Consider the following 472-nt stretch of genomic DNA (forward strand, 5'->3'; position numbering starts at 1 on the left):
ATGTTTGATTCTGTGCTAGCCAAGGTTTGCCATGTTTGATGGTATGCTAGCCAAGGGTTGCCATGTTTGATGGTATGCTAGCCAAGGTTTGCCATGTTTGATGGTATGCTAGCCAAGGTTTGCCATGTTTGATTCTGTGCTAGCCAAGGTTTGCCATGTTTGATGGTATGCTAGCCAAGGTTTGCCATGTTTGATGGTATGCTAGCCAAGGTTTGCCATGTTTGATGGTATGCTAGCCAAGGTTTGCTATGTTTGATGCTATGCTAGACAAGGTTTGCCATGTTTGATGCTATGCTAGATAAGGTTTGCCATGTTTGATGCCATGCTAGCCAAGGGTTGCAAACCTTGATCAACTAGATATCACTGTAAACTGAGAGGTTCACTGTCATCCATCCATGGAGTACAACTTGATCTATTAGTCTATACTACAACTCATTTCTTCCTTTTACACCTCAAAAAGAAAACACAAGTA

This window comes from Ptychodera flava, chromosome 17 (genome assembly GCF_041260155.1).
Source record: "Ptychodera flava strain L36383 chromosome 17, AS_Pfla_20210202, whole genome shotgun sequence".
Taxonomy (NCBI): Eukaryota; Metazoa; Hemichordata; class Enteropneusta; family Ptychoderidae; genus Ptychodera; species Ptychodera flava.